Below are 20,120 nucleotides of genomic sequence, written 5' to 3'. Positions count from 1 at the left end.
TACCAACCTTAAAATTAAGAAAAAAATATGGATCTTTCCTCTGCACATTTGTCAATGTTGTTTGAGTTACAGTTGTCAAAAGCAAACCACAGGTTTTGGGGCAGGTCGGATAATGCTTTCTAGCCCAGTTTGGTTTGTGGGTTTTTGGTTATTTTTTTTAATTTTTTGGGGTTTTATTTTTTTTTGTATTTTTTTTTTTCTTGGGGGGGGTGTTTTTTTGTTGTTGTTGCGTTTGTTCGTTTTGGGGTTTTTTGCAGGTTTTTTTGTTTGCTTGTTTTAAATCACCTATTATCTAATAACTCGCACTGTGTTTAAGTTAGATTATTATAATCCTTTGGCTCTTCTCTATTTTAAATTGGAAAACGTCCCTTTTCTTTAGAAAGAGAGAATTCTGACTGGCGAGGTTTATAAGCCCAGTAAATCAAATCTAGTGTAGTATTAAAACTGTATGTAAGTATTTTTAGTGTTTCAAAATCAGATTGTTCTATAGTAGCCAGTAATAGCTTAGTTATTCCCACTGACACAAGTAGAGCGCTTGAATTAAACCAGTGTTTAGCAATTTTTTGAAGTTCACTTGGAATATATAAAGTTTTTGTTATTTCTTTAGTGATTTTTTTCCTTTTGTAGACAATTTAATTTTATAATTTTATACTTGCTTTGCTTATAAATACCAGTCAGAGAGCAGAGTTTTGGGTGGAGGGTTCTATGTAGCCTTATTTCTAGGCCTTGTTCCAAAGTACACAGCTAAAACACTTCATAGGTTTTGTTTAGAGCAGGGCTTTTAATGCAAAGATAACCACTGAGTCTTTTTGATGCAATTTTGCAAATACTTGATTCTAGTTCTTTCCTTAAAGCTCAACATGACATTTCATATTGGAGTATGGCTGTTAAAAATGCATGTCATTGTTGTGCATACTGTGCTTTAAAGGGGATCAGAGAACTTCTCTATTTTGTCTGAACATGTGACACTTTTGAAGAAGTCTGCTGATGAAAGAAAAGGAAAAGACACGAGAATTAGTGGTGTAGAAGGCTCAAGAGATCATCTTTCTGCAATCAGCGTGAAGCAGAGAGCTTCCTTTGGACTATTTGGGTAAGGCTGTACCCTGATCTGCTCCTCAGTGCCCATGACTGGAGTTTATGATGCGTGGTACATGCCTTTAGGCAGAAAATGAGCAGCCAGCTTTTCATTAATTTGTAACAGAGAGACTGGTGGGAATGTTGTTCCATGCGACAGAGAGCTTGTAGGGAATTCCTTCAATGTTAAGCAAGCTAAAAATAATACTCCAGAAAATGTATGTTTTAGTCAAACCCTTTGCTTTCTGTACATCTATTTGAACAGGGGTTAAAACTATGCTATGAAAATAAAGAGTGAAGTATCCTCCCTCTTGCTATTGTAAACTTGAAACTATTAAGCTCTTGAATACATTTAAGTAAGGATTTAAAATTGGTCAGTAATGCTTATATAGGAATGATTTAGAGAATTTGTCTATGTGCAATTTAAAGATTATGTTAGAAAACTCATATGTTTTTTAAAGCTCTGTGTATCTTTTTTACCATTTTTATGCGCTCTTCCCTCATGCTGATTCTGCAAGGCAACTGAAGTGGATGAGCTAGCCCGTCTGTGAATAGATGAGTTGCTGAATCTAGTGGCTCACATTAGGCAAAGCTTCTGGAGAATTGCACACTAGATGAAGCCAGTTTCCTTAGCTGCTCTTTGGAGACATAAAGTTTCAAGAAATTTTAAGTTCCACAGGAAATGGGAACAAAGACAATAGCTGCTGGTGCAGCCCTTTAAAAATCATGGTGGACTGGGTCAGGGAGAGAGAGTTGACAGCGTGGGGAGAGAGAACGGAAGGAGGGAGCAGAGCTGTTGTAGCTGAGGGGCCAAACACAGGAGGCTGGTTGCAAGGCAAAAGGAAAACTTCCAAAAAGTAAGCAGTGACTTGCAAGAGGGGCATCTTAGCATGGTTTTTTTAATCCAATCGCCAGGTACATTCAAACTATAAGAAGAGCCAGACCCAGCAAACTGTCTTTATAGGCTTTTATTTTTCTCCAAAGGAGAGGGGGGAAAATAAAAAGGAATTACTGGAGTATTAAAATACTATTTTAATCCCCATCTATGTGATAATCAAATCATTAGAGCACTTGGCTGCGAAGGTGCATTTCTCTCCTTGCTGCAATGTGGTTCAAATTGTCCATCTATCTTGGCCACAGGGGCTGGAGTTGGTGGGTCACCAGTGTGGGGCCACCCTGTCTGGTCCTACCAAAGCCGTACTACTGCACAGCTGGGAATGCAGGCCTCTTGCTGTGGGGAAGAGAGGTGGAGAAAGGGACTTTGGCCATGACCTCATTATTTAGCTCATAGCGCTTAAGGAGAAGAGTGTGGAGATCTCATCTTCATCTCTGTTCCAAACACTGTTCTTATGGCCTTAAACAGTAAGTTTCAAACCTCTCTGTAGTTCTCATCTCAATTTAAACATTTGGTTTTTGTATTTGTATGGGGAGGAGGATGGGGGACAGGAAATAGCTGCAAGCTGACCTAGTATCACTGATTTAACCTGGTATGTGTGTGTCCCTGAAAGGGTATATATTAGCTGGAAATATTCTCTTTTTAAACCAGTTTTACTTTGCAAACCTTTTTTTTCAGGGCAAAGCATGCTTTTGAAATCACTGTGGTGGCTCGTTGTGATTGGTTTTGGGGGCTACGATATAGTTTGTGTATCTCTGAATTAATGAAGTAAGAAAAAGAAAATACTGGGTGTGAGGTTAAACTGCATAACCCAGAAAAAGAACTATATGCACATCAGAACATATTAGCTAGATGAGTATTCGTGGTGTGGAGATACGTGACTAGAGCAGCTGTCACTCACATGGATAAGGGTCTAACAAACAGAACTCCTTAACTTTTTGGACGGTAATTCTCAAAAGTAACAAAGTTGCATTTATCGGAAAAACCCTTCCTTAAAATTCAAACAGGAAACAAATGGAAATCTCATTAACATTGTGTTGAACCAGGAAAATACTCTTAATTTACAGATATCCTTTTGACTGAATACAGGAATGTATTTGTTTTTTGAAAGGGGGTAGAATTAATAAACTTAAAAGCTGTTTGGGGTAATGTAAACATATTTCTTACCCAAAACACTTAAAGCAAAGGAAATGTGCTCTTCATGCTTTCCCTTAGGAATTAACGCTTTGCTTTAAGTGGCAGTAATTTAGACATCCTATAAATACAAAAAAGTAATGTAAATTATAAGGGACTAAAGGTATTTTATTTATTCCTTCCTCTTTTAAGGAGTGTCTTTCATCTCTTAACTGTTCAGAGCTTCATTAAGAAAGAGACCTGTATTCTACTACATTCCAGAAGTACTAGTAGGAATTTCATGTTTTCTTACACTTAGACAATAGTCTATCAGTTCCTACTGTTTATTATTTATGTTAATGTTGGCTTTAAATTTACACTTGATTGCTGCATAAATATGACATACAAGGTTGCCATGAACACTTTTTTTTTTTTCCTTTGGTTTTGTTTTGTAGGAATATTAAAAATGTATTTTGGACTCATGGTTGGCTTCTCGGCGTTCCTGTGCAAATCTCAAAGTTGTTCTGTTTTTCTGCTGAAAGCATTAAGCATAATTACCATCTTACGATGAGTCTTATAACAAGGACTTTTATTTTATAACCTAGACAAAAGCATTAGATTTTTTTATACAGACACTCACAAAATGAAGATGATTGTCTCTCCACTTTATAAGTAATTGAAGTGTCTTCTCCTACCTCCACTGTTTGTTTTTTATTTCCTTCTGATTTTCTAAATACTAACTTAGAGCATTTCCACTTTTGCTCATCTGTGCCACAAATGGAAAAGTATTAGTCCTAAGTTGATATTTAAAAGGAGTGGTAACAAGCTTGTCCTTCCATACAGGAAGAAAAGTGGGAGTTGCATCCCTAGGAGGCTAAGGCAAGATTCCCAAAGAAATGGACCTTTTTCATAAAGGTGAAAGCAAAAAAACCCAGAATTGCTGTCTGTGGGCACACTGTTGATGTGAAGAGTTGTTTGGGCACAGGCTCTTTAGTACTGAAACTTAGATTTTGCCTGGCTGAAAGGCATCTTTGCCTTCACATCCAGCCAGTTCATGGCTATCGAAAAGTTCTTCAGCTTGTGCATTTGGTAGTGTTGGATCACTGTTCAGGTGTGAAGATCCAGAGTAGCTTCCAGGTTAAATGTGTTCTGCAGTTACGGAAGCTACACTTTTCCCTCATCTTCAAATGGTGCCTACTGGGCTCTTAATTTTTTTCACTTTTCAGTGTTTTCTTCTCTTGGCATTCAGTTCTTTGAATGTGAAAAGGCATTAAACAAAACTGTAAAAAGTTCTTAATAACCAGGACTTTGCCTCTCAGCCAGTAAGACCCTGGTGCCGGAATAAAGTCACTGACCAAAAAAGGCAGACCCAGAGTAACAGAGTTCTTGAATGTTAATCATTTAATTGTTTAGTGGTAGGTAGTTGAAAAGAGTAAGTTAAAGCTTTAAATGAACTTAAAGAAATCCACTACGAAGAATTTTGACTGCAATGCTATGATAAACCTGAAAGTCATAAATGCATATTTTAACAAAGAACCTCCTTTCTGTTAAAAACTTTGTTTTTAAATATAGGTAAGTTTTCCAAGAGATCCACAGAGCTTCTGATTTTGAAGATGCAGAAAAGTTTCTGTTTTCTTTGATAGCAGCAGCTGCCTCTGTATTTCATTCTTTCTGGCTGAAAATTGTAGGCAACACATTTAGCAAACAAAATGTGATATGCATCCTAATATTACTCAGTGTGAAAAAAACCCACCTAGTATGACTAAAGGCTATGTATGTGTAACTAAGTCCCTGGCCTTACAGGTTCCTGATCACCAGTCCAGTTAACCCTTAGTATTGTCAAAAAGAATCATTCAGGCAACTAAGCTGACCAGGAAGAAGCTTCCCTGATTGGGCTTTTAGAACCACACATAAATATTTTGGGTTTTTTTCTGTACTGTGATCATGGAAATATTACATATTATTTAGGAAGAAAATTATGATTAGAGAAAATGAAGTAGCATCTAGTTAATTGATTCTAGTCATTAAAAAAAAATTGTTTCAGGAGCAAGATGCTTTTGATTGACTTTGTGGGAAGTTCTAATGTTAGACACAAAGGTTTGAGAGCCAAGCTTAATAGTGATGTATGCTGACAAACCTGGTTGTCCTTCATTAAAAACAAACTGGTTAGGCTGTAGGAATAAAAAACAAAGGAAACAAAACTCCCCTCCCCCCAAAAATACCACCACCAACAAAAAAACAAAACAAAAAACAGAACTCTTGTCATAAACATATAGGCTTTTAAAAGTGTTTTTAAACTTGAGAACATGCTTTACAAATGACTATGCATTTATGATCGCATTACCTGTTACCTGACATAAGATATATTTGCTCACATTAATATCTGACAGGAATGTTGCAAATGCCTGCAATATAGACTCAGAAATTAATAGCATTTTGTATTAGTTTCTGTCATTCTTTTTTAGTTCAATCAGATTTTGAGTTAATCATTGTAGTCTTTCATTGCTATACTTCGGAGGATACTCTGCCTAAAACCATTGTTAGCCTGTGAAGTATTTTTAACAAGAACATACATTATTCAGAAGACAAAGGACAGATACTGTTAACTGACTGAATTTTTAAAGGAGCATTTCTTCTAGATAACTTGTCATATGCTGAAATGGGAACACTACCGGGATGCGTAATCCTGAATAGCGTTTGGTGGGTGAACTTTGCTTCCAGAAAGCCAGAAAAAGTTGCAGAAACTTCAGTGTTTGTTCTAGTGTACTGGTATCCTTGCTGAGCATTTTTTCATTGAGAAATAATCTATCCCGCCTTTGACCTGTGAAGATACATACTTTCTGTTACTGATAGAGGAAGCTGTCTCCTGTTACGTACAGGTTACATTTCTGATGTCCATCCTCAATTCATGATTGTATGTAAGTCAAGGGTTTTTCATATGATGAATTTTTTAGTGCTGTGCTTTTGGGTTACTATCTATAACTTGTTTCTTGCTTATATCAAGTATTTTTGATGGATCAAAACCGAAATTTATAAATCCCAACTCTCTGAGAGATGTTTTTTTGACCTTGACTCAAAAGTTGGAGGATAAAAACAGATTTTAGGATCTTAACAGTGGGTGTCTTGGAAATTAAAATGATGTTTAAGATTATTTAAGACTTGAAGAATAGCAGTTCTGTCTGTTATCTGGCAGCTAAGAAAAGCCCTAAAGAAATAAGAGAAATGCCTTTATTTAATCTTGGGTTTTACTCATCTATTACTTCTTTTCATCTTTGATAGCTATCTTTTTCTCTCACTGTGAATTGTTACATAACTGGGAGAAAAATCACTACAAACTTCTGATCTGTTTCAGCAAGGCTGGGATGAGGATTTTAAATTTAAATAAATTGCATGTTTTGCACACTTGGATGCTTGGCTGATGCGTTTTAATGGAGGACATTTCAGGTTCCAAAGAAATCAGAGATGCCATTTTGCACAAGCCAGCCATTTTTAAAAGTCAGAGTAGTATCAAGCACAAAATAGCCTGTTCTCAAAAAGACAAACTTAGAATAACTAGCCTTACTAATGCTTATTTTACTGGATGGCCTACTAGAAGTGTTGTTGAAGGCTTGGCACATTCTTCAGTATGTGTGGTAGAATAGAATTTCCTTCCATGTTAAGTACCTGTCTTCTTACTTAGGTAGGAAAAGGGGGAATCAGTTCAGCTTTGCACATGAATACTCCCTTGATCCAAATATTCTCCTGATTTTTTTTTTTTTAGCTTGTTTTCCAGGGAATTGGTATAGAGTAAGATTAAGTTCCAAGCCGCTGTCCTCCCTCTTGTAAAGTGAAAACTGGTTATCTTCTTTTTCCTTGGTTCGCATTTATTTTCTTTGATTTGCTGTTCTGGTATCCGTGCCTCCTTATTTCATAGTAGACATTAAATAGCTGCTGTGATATTTTAAGAAGGTATGAAGGGACTAATAGGGATTTTTTTTTCTGTCTCAGTGGCTGCATGTTATGGTGCTCTTCCTCCTCCCCTGCTGCTGGAAACATGATTGGATTAATCTAGCCCCAAACTGCTGTACAGAAACCCTCTGCTCTTCAGTCAAAAAAGTCAGTACAATTCTGTGAATCGTTTTATGAAAATATTGGATTGAGTTTCAAGCTTTGAGTCCCTGCTGATACATGAAACTCTTTATGGTATTGGCAGGGAAGAGGCAGGGGACCTTTCTTTAGCTAGATAAGCAAGAGAAGTTTCAACTCCAGATGCCTTGAGAGAGAGACTTCAGACAAGCTTTTAGTTCAGTTGCAGAAGGACAAACTGGAAGAGAGCCGTGGGACTTCTGTGTGTATTGAATTGCATTTAGCCTTTTGGTCACCCAGAAAAAAACCTACAGAGGTCTCTGAAACGTATGTATTTGTAGTCTTTTGGTATAAATATGGGGGTGTTGCCCTTTTTTTAAGTATTTACATATGAGTATATGCATGTATATATGAGTATAAGCTATAGTATTTCAGGAAATGGTATTGGCATAGGGCACTCAAGATAAAAAAAAATGAGAAATACCTGTCTTCCAGGGTTGGATATGCAGGAGGCAATTTTGTTCGTTTACTTATCTTTCTCTGCAGACAGTTAATGACTTGTCTAATCGCTTTCTGGCAGGGAGCATTCAGTGATTCTTTGCATTAAATAATTTCAAAGGGAAGAATAAAACGCAAAGCCATTATTATTTACAGTTTGATGATAGGTATAGTACACGTGTCTGCCTAACCTGCCTGCTTTTTTGTGTAAAAAAGGTATTTATTATATCTTAATCCTTAGCCAAGCAATATTACTCATCTTTTTAATGTTTCAGTGGCTTTATGGTTTGATAGAAACATTTCTTCCAAAGCACAGCACTGTCTGATCACATGCGCTACATTATAAATCTTCCATTTGTGATATCCTTTAAGTTACATAATGAAATTGAAAATATATAATTGTTATACACAGCAGGTCATCTTTGTGCCTTCTGACTTACAGAACTAGTTATCGACGCATTTGAAGTGGTGCCCTCATTAGTAATGTCAGGTAGAAATTTTGCTGAGCAGAATATTTTTAGAACCCACCTTTGTCCATTGCTGTAAAAGGCAGATTTTTTTTTTATGCCCTTATCTGTATAGTCTCTTTTTACATGAATTGCAAGCATTCTGTTATTTGAGCTTGTTTCTTCTGCACCTTCCCCCCCCTGTTTCTCTCTCAGAAGTCTCTCTGGTTCTCATTCATGTTCTTCATCTCTTTCATGCAGGGTGATGCAGTGTTTCAGCACTGGCTACATATGGGACTACTCCAGTTTAACCTGGTTTGCACTGATTTCAGTACCAGTGCAGTGATGGGGAAACAGAACCGAAAATAATGATGCTTCGTATTTTACAAATAAAGTGGTTCGGTTAGGAAGGGATGAGTTATTTTTTTCGTTGGTTTGGGGTTTTTTTTCAGTGTTGAGCTTCTGGTTTTGTCCACATTTCTAGTCCTAATGACTGTGGAAAAAAGTTTAAAGACACCTATCATAATATCAGACATAATCTTGGCCATCCGCAGTTTTAAGAAAACACCAAGTATTGTGAAGGTCACAGTAACATGGTAGGAGTTGGCAGCAGTATCTGATTTCTTTGACTGAGTCATTGGTTTGGTGTGACTGAACTGAAATTTTCGCCTTTCCTTGACAGGTCCATATAGATGACTAATTGTTACTTAAAGCCCAGAATTAATGTATATATATTATAATTTATATATATATAATTTATATATATATATTATTTATTTTTTTAAAAGGGTCTTTCGTCTACCCTGAATTACTCCCTGTGTAGTAATTATACCTGTGTAATAAAATACCCTCACATCTCCCTGTGAATTTCCTTCCCAGTCACTGTATATAATGTCACTCTTGCACTGATTATATGTGTAGGTCAAAGAAAGGTCCATGGTAATGTCATAAAGCCATAAATAACGTAATTAACCGGAGGTTCTTTTAGAAGTGGCCTAATAGACAGTGGCCTAAACTACAGAGGAAACTTGCACTGATGGTTTCCTAGTCTCCACTGCTCTGCATCTTGAGGACTCACTGAGTCAAAGGAGACAGTTGCTGTGTTTAAGGCTATCAGTGGATCTTTCCGTCCTTAACTTGTCTCACTATTTCTTGAGCAAATTTGGAACTTAGCATCTACAGCAAACCGTGGCAGATTTGTTAAGCATAACTGAGTATTCTGTGGAAAAAGCACTTCCCTGAACCTTATGTTTCTCCATATGCTTTAATGCTGTCAGCATTTGCATTAGCAAATGCAGTGGAGAGTTTTTATCTGTTCTTCCTTTCTGTGCTTATCAGCATTTTACAGAGATCAAAAGAAAATACATCTTTCTGTGTGATCTGTCCAAAAGATGGTGACTGTCATACTGTCACTGCCTGGAACGTTCTGTCACAACTGTGGAGCCCTGTGATAAAACCATGTATTTTCTGTGCTGTAGTTCTGCAGAATTTTGCCAGTTTTGCAAAATTTACCTGACAGGACATAAAATAGATTTTGGCAGTCTTGGTAAAGTACAGGGACACAAAATAATGATCTTTAGGAAGAAAAGCTGGATTTTGCTTTGCCTTTTTAGTTATAGTGGATGACTTCTCAAGCATTTATTAATGATTTCCATCTGACAGCATCTTATTTTTTTATCTTACTTAGAAAAGAAACAAAAACATTCAGAAAAAAGCTTTTTAGATTCATGGTGTTTTCCCTTTGCACTTTGGGATACTATTACACATGCTTGTGATTATCCACTCTGCAAACAATTGTCAGAAAAATTCATCTGTTTTCCAAGTCCCACAGAAGAACAGATGTGGAATTAAGTTTCAAACAATGTACACTTAATCACTTACATGTGGACACAAAATGAACTGGAGCTCAGTGGGAACTGATTGGGTGCTTTGTTAGTTGAGCATAGAGTGGAGAATTTGCCTTTTTCTTAGGCTTCATTCTCTGAACAGTCCTTTGAAAACAGGACTAATAAATGAACAAGAAAAGGGTCTGTTTCAGATATTTAACTCTATCTAGAGAGCCAAAACCTCAGGGGACCACCTGAATTGAGCTGGGATATATTATGTGTATGAATATGAAAGAGAGATTGTGTATATATGTGTAATTTTCTTCCTTTATTTGAGAGCTCTTTTGATGCTGTAAAAGATATTGAGGAGTAAAGTAGCTGCATATAATCTGTGTGCTTTCAAAAGCAATGATTTAAACCAGCCAGCTCTGCCTGTAAGAAATTTCAAGTCAATGCTCAGTTGCTGGAATACCATAAGAAAGCAATTATGTTAGAAAACTTACTCATGTTTTGTTCTAAACCTCAGCCTTCATTGGAAAATCACTTAAAAAGATAGTCCATACAGCTACTTCAGAAATCTAGTCTTGAGGAAGAAAAGGTTAGTAGTTAGGTTCTCTAGAACTCTACAGCTTCAAACTTTACAGAACTATGATTTTGAACCAAGGCATTGGACAGTCACCAGGCAGTCACCAAAAGTTAAGGAATTGTCAGATTCTCATTCTTGGAATTAATTTCATTGTAATTGATAGGAAATCTCATGGAAATGGGGCTACTGATGATTGTTCCTGGTGTGATTGCTCTCTCTCTCTCATATATGTATGGGTCTTGGAAAAAGAGTGTCTACTAATAGGAATCTGCAACCGAACAAATTTATTGCTTCTTAAATTTTGACAAACTTGATTAAGCAAACAAGGTTATGTATTGTTTCTGTGTTTATAGTGGTTCCTTGGAAGCTTTTATATACCCTTGGAAGTTTTAAAATTGGTCTTACATATTATATTGGCAAGTAAAGAGGGCTGTGAACTCAGTTGCAGATAGTTTGTCTCTGGAAAATAGAGCTACCCCTCAAATTTGAACTGGGGAATGAGGAGATTAGTAGTGATGCATTTTCCAGCCTTCCGTGGAGGAGGAATGGGAGTCCTCCATCTCACTGCCTTGTTGGCTGTTCTTTAACTTCTCACCTTGCATGTTCATCAAATGGCCAATGCCAATTAAAATCTTCATTGCTAATATAATAGCAAAATATAATGTTTTGAGAGATGGAGAGAACAGAAGGAACTTTCAGAAATGTTTGTTATGTTCCAGAGAGGTGTTGTCTCTTAGCTGAACTGCTGGAGGGAAAGGTTATAGCAGAGGTTATGTATTCTTAAAAAAATAAAATCTTTCATATGGATTTCCTGAGGCTGTTTTGCTCGTGCTCTGTGATCAATTTCTTTCTTTTGTTTTTGGGGAGGTCTGCTTGACCTTAGTTTTTCATGTTTTGTTTAAAAATAATCTTCTTTCATGGATATTAATTTGTTTATACACTTTTTGAAAGAAAGAAAGAGATAATAACTTTCAAAATAAACATCTTTGTACTCCCATGTCTTCTTTTTCAGCCTTTGTCTAGAATGACATAAATGGCTAAGTACTTCATGTTCTTTAAACATGACTTCATGAATGTAGTTGATGTAGATATTTTGTGAGTGACCAAGACTTTTAATAAATGCAGTTGTCTGTTGCCTTTACTAATTAAAAGTATGGGATGCAGCCAGTAGTTGTGCTTGTGGCTGGTAAATCTCAAATGAGAAACTTAATTTTTAATGTGTAATATTTGAGAGTATTTTAAATGGACTTAGAATGCATGCTGTGGTTTTAACAGTGGGGTTTGGAGAGGTCTTAAGCTATTAAATACATACTTCTTAGAGGTGACTGGAAGATATCCTAGTGTATTCAAAAATATACAGACCTTTGGATGAGAAGACCCTTGTAAAGGAGTCTGTTCCCTTATTGCTATGGGCAATCAGTTGTACGTAAGTTGTTCCATGTCATCAGCCTCCAGTGTAAACCTAAAAAGGGTTCTTGCCTCTGCATTTGTTGTTGAAAGGCAGTTGCAGAATCTTGCTCTTTCAGATGGTTTAGAACCTGCATCTTAAGTGTATTCAGAGTCTATTTACAATTATTTTGTTCCTGCTGCAGTGTTGGCTTTTAATTTAAATATCTTCTTTATCCTTGCTTATTAGCTGCCTACAGTAACTGTAAGAAACAGTAATAATTTTGTGACCATTTTATTAGTCTAAAGAAGGCAGGACCTCATATTTTTTCTTCTCTCTTTTCCTTTGATCAGTACAGTATTCCTTCCATGTTCCTTATCCAGCTTGAATGACTTCCCCTGCCACTTGCTTATGGATAATAAGAATTCTATGTAGTGCTCAATGTAAGATCTCACTTCACTGGATTCTTCAGCAATTGGTAGCTCTCCTGTGAGCTAATAAATTTTTTGGTATATTTTAAGATTATACTGGCATTCATCACCCTCATTTCTAGTTAAAGGTATTTCCTGAAAGGCTGTAGATCAGTTATGACATGCTTCTAAAGGTCTTCCTCTTCTCAAAATTATAGGTACATACTAAAATAACCTTTCTTTAGGATTTCAAGCTATTAGTAAATTTTAAAACTGTGAATCTGGTGGAGATTGGCAGCAGAACTGTAAGTAAGAGTTTTTTTCTTTATTTTTTCAAAATTCATTGCTTTAATTTAGAAAATAATCATTTAATGAGAAAGTGCATTGGTTGGTTTGGGTTTTTTTAGTTATAAACCAAACTCAAATTAAGTGAACCAATTTGTATCAACATCTTGCTTTCTCAGTTGGAGACGTGAGGAAAGCAAGGAGTCTTCCTTCACTTCCATGGTTGAGAAAAGCTAAAGGAGAAGACATCAAATAATTTTAAAAGTTTTTGCATCAAACTTAAAAGTTTGGGTCAGGTAAATACCCTCTTGTGAGTTTCAGTAAAGCATTTTAGGGGGGCATTTTATCATGTTACCATAAACAAGCTTGCACATTGAGTAACTGCCTTTGGGAATGTAAAGGTTAGTGACAGAAGATAAGCAAGCAGGAAGCTAAAAATGCATATTCAAGGAAAACATGTCTGACTGAAATTTATATTCAGTTATTTGTAGCTGAAGTTTTACAGGTTAGAAAGGACTGACAAAGGTCAGTTTTAGCCTCAGCTGGGGAAGAGGGATAAAAAAAGTGGGATAGCCTTCTCCGTCTGCTCCCACCCCTCCCACACTCTTCCACCCTCCACCATTCCTATTTGAATTGAATCCTTCATGGATTATTGTGCAAACCCATTATTTGGGTCTGAAACTGGCATGTGGCACTCCAGTTCAGCTTTGCAAGTGCATTTGTATAAGAAATGGTAAAGGGAACAATTAGTGTGTCTTTTTAAAGAATTACCTTATAATAATCTTGAAATGAAAAAGAAAAGCAGAAACTGAGATCTGTTTTTGCCCTGTTTTTTTACATGTTTAGATATGTTTCTCCTCTTTCTTTTTACATCTGTACATGGATACAATCTTTCACAGTCTTGTATTACTAGGACATACTCTGAAAAGATTGTCTCTATAGCAGTGTTTGAGCAAAACGGCTCCAGAGAAAGCTTAAAATGACAAAAATTACAAAGGCAAAGGAAAGCTATTTGTGGTAAACAAAACCACAGTTAATACATTTCTTAGTTGCTGTTCAGTTCCCACCATCCCTGGGGCTAACTAATTCTTCCAACTGCAAACTGAATATAATTTTTAACTCTTACCAAGCAGCAGCTAGCTCATTTCCCCTTTGTTGGGTTAGCATCAGAGAAGACTGCCTCTTTGTAAGCTTGAAAGCTCTTGCTGGAAATGTGGGCTGGATAGAGGTGGCTCAGAACTCTCAGATATCTGTAGAAACTGCAGGATGTTCTCCAGAATGGGAAAACTGGGCAGATAAGACTTGAGTAAAGATTTTAATTTCTGTAACACGCTTTTACTGAAACACTCAAGAAAGTCACATGAAATGTTGCTGAAGGTCTCCTTTTCATATAATTTTTCTTTATCTTGGGTTTGGGGTTTGGTTTTTGGTTTTTTTACAAGACTGAAAATCAGTTCTGAGACACAAACTGGAGAAGAACTGAAAATAAACAAATTGATGTGCTCTAAGCAGTAATTTTAGCTTTGAATTAAGGTCCTGAATGCATGATAGACCTAATGGTTGGATAATATGCAGACAGACTATTTTCTGTAGAAGGAACTTCGCTTTGAGGTCAAATTGAATGGCCTATGCTCTAGATTTTGTCATTCAGCAAAATCATTACATGAATCACTGAAATGTTTCATTATTAAAAAGCACCTCTTCACTTGTGGAAGGTCATAGGTAGTACCTGTGGGTGCTTTAATTTGATAAGCTACTTTTTATCTATTTTTAAATTGCATTTATGAAAATGAAAGCTGTAAGGAAGTCAAGAAAACTAGGCTGATATAGAATATGTGCTCAAGGTAAACAATGTTGTTTTCCTGACACCACAGAGGAGTTTGAAATTGTGTTTTGAGGACTCTTTAATAGCTTGTTTGTGTTTTAGTAAGACAGCCCCTAGTTCTGTGTTTGGTTGCTTTGTTAGATATCTTGTTGTAAATGTAAAGCAAGTTGATGTTAAAACAAGTCTGCTTTTCTTGGGGTGGAGGGGAGGTCTGCGCTTCAGGCATTTTTTTATTTAGGTTGAAACCACAAAACAAACAGATTCACAATTCAGTCCTGATGCAGGAGTACTGGAAAACTCAGTAATTTTATATGGCAGTTGGGACATCTTAATGATTCTTTCACTGATTTGTAATAATCACATCTTGGGTCACCAGGATGATCTTCTGGCTATATCTTTGGCCTGAGCAGGAGGTGTTGGATTGAAAACAAAACAAACAATGCAGCTGCTCATTTAAAAAGCGTGTGTGAGTCTGTGAGATAACAGGTCTTTTTTTCCAGACTGTTACAATGAGATAGCTCTGCAACCTTTTGCAACAGGCTCAAGCTGTCTACTGATCAAATAAACACTGCATTAATTGGTTGTGTCTTAACAAAACTCCACATTTGCCATCTCAAGCCCTTTGGGAGAAGATAATGAGCTCTCCCTTGGAGTCTTTCTGTTCCACTTCTGCCAGCAGACAGCTTTATTTGTAAACTTAGCGTTTTGCAGGCCACAGTGTGTGGTAATCTGGGGGCAGATCACCCCCAGAGTAATGTAGCATTACTCCTAGTAATACTCATCAGAAGTTGTTATTTATTAAGCCAGCTGACATTTAGGAAGAATAGCCTGAGCTGGTCGAGTGATTCTCCTGCATTGCTGAGGAGGATGCTACCAGTTAGAGCATTTAATTAGCAAGCCAACCTCAGGGCCCCTGGGGCACGAAGGGGCCTCAGTCTCCCCTGAGAGTCCTGCCCACACTCTTGCCTGATGGCCCAGGAGCCTGTTTCAGCCCAGCCTGGGACCGTCAGTCTGTGTTGGAGCTGTGTTACCAGTGTGCGTGTTACAGTCCCTGCTTCTGTGGGGTTGACCTGGAGCCTGCCTTTGCCCAGTGACTGCTGGGCTGTCCATGGGACCTGTTTCTCTCACCACCCATATCCAGGCAGCAGGTAGCTGAGCAGTGCTGGCCCCAGGGTGAAGCTGCTTTCTAAGCCACCTTTTTTCTGGTCCCTCTCTGTGGTGGCCAAACTGCAGCCACCTAGAGCAGCTTTATGGATAAAAATGAGACACGAATTTTTATAGTGACTGTGGATGTTCTTGCTGGATATGCTGCAAAGCTGCTGGATTTGGCAGCTGCTTGGGCTGGCAGAGGTGATGGGTTGTAGGGAGCAACACTAAAGTGCTGGCTGTGGTGTGACTCATGGTGCTGCTGTGAGAGGGTGACTTGCCTTTTTGTGTTATTATCCCTGTGACACAGAGATTTGACTCAAGAAGCATGTTGTAAAGTGAACTTGCTAAGTGCTTTTACACCTTTAAAGTAAACAGTTCATGTCCTTTTATCCTCATGGGTAAAGTAAAGATAAGAGTTCCTATTGATTTCAGTGAACATTGCATTGGTCTCCTGGCTGATAGTCTGTATTACTAACTTCATATAAAATTTTATTCTTAGGTAGAACTAACTGTAGAAGACAAAACTAATTTTAGTGAATAACTTTACTAAAAATAAATCTGCATAGATTTTGCTTCAGTTAGTAATGCCTGACTTGTTAAGAAATGCAGTAATTTGATTCACTTATCACTCAGGTGCTTATTGTGTTAGGTAACAGGCTAAGAGGGATCTTTTATTCACAGTGCAGGTCTCTTAAATACTTTTGTATTTATTCTGTTTAGTTTTGTGGGAAATACTAGGATTATAAAAATGTAATATTTGATTTAAACATTTTAATGATGTGTAAAACTGTGCTGTACCACTTTCTTGGTTAAGGTGGTGCAGTGGGAAAACAGGCATTAAGAGCAGGGATCAGCAGTGTATTAGAAGTACATCTGGCTTTTATTAGGTGTAAACTTCAGGGCAGGTGCATGTGAGAGAAGTATTTCTTGTAGTTTAAAAAAGTGAGAATTTTTTTGTTCTTAGAATCATAGAATACTTAGGGTTGGAAAGAACTGGCTGGATGGCCGCACACAAAGAGTTGTGGTCAATGGCTCGATGTCCGGCTGGAGACTAGTAACGAGTGGTGTCCCTCAGGGATCGGTGTTGGGACCGGTCTTGTTTAACATCTTCATCACTGACATGGACAGTGGGATTGAGTGAACCCTCAGCAAGTCTGCCGATGACACCAGGCTGTGTGGTTCAGTTGATATGCTGGAGGGAAGGGATGCCATCCAGAGGGACCTCGACACGCTTGTGAGGTGGGCTGATGCCAACCTTGTGAAGTTCAACCACAACAAGTGCAAGGTCCTACACCTGGGTCGGAGCAATCCCAGGCACAGCTACAGACTGGGCAAAGAAGAGATTCAGAGCAGCCCTGCAGAGAAGGACTTGGGGGTGCTGGTCGATGAGAAAATGAACATGAGCCGGCTGCAGTGTGTGCTCGCAGCCCAGAAAGCCAACCGTATCCTGGGCTGCATCAAAAGGAGCGTGACCAGCAGGTCGAAGGAGGTGATCCTGCCCCTCTATTCTGCTCTTGTGAGATCTCACCTGGAGTATTGTGTGCAATTCTGGTGTCCTCAACATAAAAAGGACATGGAACTGTTGGAACAAGTCCAGAGGAGGGCCACGAGGATGATCAGGGGACTGGAGCACGTCCTGTATGAAGACAGGCTGAGGAAGTTGGGGCTGTTCAGCCTGGAGAAGAGAAGGCTGCATGGAGACCACATAGCAGCCTTCCAGTACCTGTACGGGGGCCTATAGGGATGCTGGGGAGGGACTCTTCATCAGGGTTAAAACTTAAACAGGGGAAGTTTAGATTGGATATAAGGAGGAAATTGTTTCCTGTTAGGGTGGTGAGGCACTGGAATTGGTTGCCCAGGGAGGTTGTGAGTGCTCCATCTGTGGCAGTGTTCAAGGCCAGGTTGGATGAAGCCTTGTGTGGGATGGTTTAGTGTGAGGTGTCCCTGCCCATGGCACGGGGGTTGGAACTAGATGATCTTGAGGTCCTTTCCAACCCTAACTATTCTATGATTCTACGATTCTGTGATCATCTAGTTGGTTGAACTTAATAAGGTTGGCATTAGCCCACCTCACAAGCGTGTCAAGGTCCCTCTGGATGGCATTCTTTCCCTCCGGTGTATCAACTGAACCACACAGCTTGATGTCATCGGCTAACTTGCTGAGGGCGCACTCAGTCCCACTGTCCATGTTAGCGATGAAGATGTTAAACAAGACTGGTCCCAACACCAATCCCTGAAGGCCACCACTCGTTAATAGTCTCCAGCCGGACATCGAGCCATTGACCACAACTCTTTGTGTGCGGCCATCCAGCCAGTTCTTTATCCACCGAGTGGTCCATCCATCAAATTGATGTCTCTCCAACTTAGAGACAAGGATGTTGTGTGGGACAGAGTTGAATGCTTTGCACATGTCCAGGTAGATGACATCAACTGCTCTACCCCTGTCCATCAGTTCCATAGCCGCATCATAGAAGGCCACCAAATTGGTCAGGCAGGACTTCCCCTTAGCGAAGCCATGCTGGCTGACACCAAGCACCTTGTTGTTTTTCATGTGCCTTAGCATGCCTTCCCGGAGAATGTGCTCCAAGATTTTGCCGGGCACAGATGTGAGACTGACTGGTCTGTAGTTCCTTGGATCATCCATTTTCCCCTTCTTAAAAATGGGGGTTATATTTCCCTTTTTCCAGTCATCGGGAACTTCACCTGACTGCCATGATGTTTCAAATACAATGGCCAGTGGCTTAGCAACTTCATTCGCCAGCTCCTTCAGGACCTGCGGATGGATTTCATCGGGTCCCATGGACTTGTGCACGTTCAGATTTTTAAGATGGTCTCGAACCAGATCCTCTCCTACAGTGGGCCCAAGGTCTTCATTCTCACAGTCCCTGTGTCTACCTTCCAAGACTTGGGTGGTGTGGTCAGAGCCTTTGCCAGTGAAGACCGAGGCAAAGAAGTCATTCAGAACCTCAGCCTTCTCCAAATCCAGGGTAGTCAGTTCTCCTGACAGCTTCCTGAGGGGGCCTACTTTGTCCCTAGTCTGTTTTTTATTTCCTATGTACCTGTAGAATCCCTTCCTGTTATCCTTAACATCCCTAGCCAAGTTTAATTCTAACTGGGCCTTAGCCTTCCTAACCTGGTCCCTAGCTTCCTGGACAACATCCCTGTACTCTACCGAGGCCGTCTGTCCTTGGTTCCATTTTTTATAAGCCTCTTTTTTCCTTTGAATTTTCCTCAGCAGCTCCTTATCCATCCAAGGAGGTCTCCTGGCCCTCCTGCCGCACTTCCTTCTAGCTGGGATACAACACTCCTGAGCTTGTAGCAGGTGATCCTTGAATATCAACCAAGATCAGCCGAGAGTCTTGGCCCCCCCTGCCCTCCAGGGCTATATCCCATGGAACCTTACTAAGCAGATTCCTGAAGAGGCCAAAGTCTGCTCTTTTGAAGTCCAGGGCAGTGAGCTTGCTGCGTGCTCTTCTCACTGTCCTGAGGATCTCAAACTCGACCATCTCGTGATCACTGCATCCAAGGCTGCCCTGGAGCACCACATTCTCAACGAGCCCTTCCCTGTTGGTGAGCACAAGGTCAATCATGGCACCTCTCCTTGTCGGCTCCTCTATTACTTGCAGAAGGAAGTTGTCTTCCACACAACTGAGGAGCCTCCTGGATTGCTTGTGCCGTGCAGTGCCATCGTTCCAACAGATGTCAGGGTGGTTGAAATCCCCCATGAGAACAAGGGCCTGCGAGCGTGAGGCTTTTCCTATCTGTCTGTAGAGTGCTTCATCCACAGGTTCTCCTTGATCAGGCGGCCTGTAACAGATCCCTACAGTAGTGTCTCCCAAAGCTGTTTTCCCTTTAACCCTGACCCACAAACTCTGTAAACTGCTCACCTGCCCCCAGACAGAGTTCCATACTCTCCAGCCTATCCCTAACATAAAGGGCAAATCCCCCTCCCCACCTGCCGGGCCTGTCCTTTCTAAACAGCCTGTAACCTTCCATTCCAACACTCCAGTCATAGGAGCCATCCCACCACGTTTCTGTGATGCCTATTATATCATACCCCCCGTAGACGAGCACACATCTCCAATTCCTCTTATTGAAATATCTTGCCAATTATGTTGGTCTCCATGGTATGCACTTTTGAATTTGCTTTAAATGACATACATACAGATATGTAGCATGATCTTCTGGATTGAAAAAATTAGGTAGATAATGCAAAAAGGAAAACTGGATTTTTTATTTTTTGTTAGGTTTGTGTGAAACAGCATAATCAGACTGATTAATGTTAAAAAATCTATTGTACATCTCAAGCTGTTAGTTTCCTATGATCTTTAGCATTGTAATTCCTGTAGTTTGGGGATTTTTATTTATCCTGCCAGCAGTGTATCCCTGAAGAAAATGCTTTCTCCTTCTTGTTTTGCTGTTATTTCTGAAGGTAGCCGTAATGATGCCTGTGAAATAGTTTTATTTTTTTTTTAATTTTACTTTATACTGTTTTGTTTTATACTGTTCTGCACTGATAGCAAAATACAAAGAACCCATTGAATGCATTATTTCTATTCAT

The 20,120-nt window shown here is 39.1% G+C and overlaps 1 protein-coding gene across 8 annotated transcripts in view; it reads left to right on the top strand.

The window, feature by feature from the left end:
* The window catches only part of LHFPL2 (LHFPL tetraspan subfamily member 2), a 126,726-nt gene that overhangs the window by 44,532 nt on the left and 62,074 nt on the right, over positions 1-20,120 (top strand). The window contains exon 1 of one of the 8 annotated variants that reach the window (XM_065662308.1): positions 7,398-7,474. The exons of 6 other annotated variants lie outside the window; for them this stretch is intronic. The gene's annotated coding sequence lies outside the window, so the exon portion shown is untranslated. Of the gene's footprint in view, positions 1-7,397; positions 7,475-20,120 lie in introns of those variants that run through there. One more of the 8 variants, XM_065662312.1, reaches the window with a different exon arrangement.

Source organism: Lathamus discolor, chromosome Z (assembly GCF_037157495.1).
Source record: "Lathamus discolor isolate bLatDis1 chromosome Z, bLatDis1.hap1, whole genome shotgun sequence".
In the NCBI taxonomy this organism is placed as follows: domain Eukaryota; kingdom Metazoa; phylum Chordata; class Aves; order Psittaciformes; family Psittacidae; genus Lathamus; species Lathamus discolor.
Note: the sequence above shows the minus strand (reverse complement) of the source record. Positions and strands in the feature narration are given on the sequence as shown.